Source organism: Notothenia coriiceps, unplaced genomic scaffold, assembly GCF_000735185.1.
Source record: "Notothenia coriiceps isolate Sejong01 unplaced genomic scaffold, NC01 NC01_scaffold00004300, whole genome shotgun sequence".
Taxonomy (NCBI): domain Eukaryota; kingdom Metazoa; phylum Chordata; class Actinopteri; order Perciformes; family Nototheniidae; genus Notothenia; species Notothenia coriiceps.
The window spans coordinates 123,008-123,305 of NW_011337001.1; positions in this window are offsets into that span (position 1 = coordinate 123,008).

A 298-nucleotide genomic window follows, 5' to 3' on the forward strand; every position below is an offset into this window, starting at 1 on the left:
AAATGTAAATACTAGGAATAAACAAGAAAGTAGAAAATATACATGTTGAATTACAAAAATGTACAGTAACAAATATAAAGCAAGTTAGTGTATATACATAAGTATGTGAGGCATGGAATATTAGATATTAAATTGAATATAAATGTAAAACATGTAACTGTTCATTGAGATCCAATCACTAATTGAAAAGAGAAGATCTGCCTTTAAGGAAACGGGGATTTTTGACAGCTGTACGATGCTGGAAAACTTTAAGAAGTGTAAAACAAAACAATGTAAGTAGAAGTGCTTAACACTAACT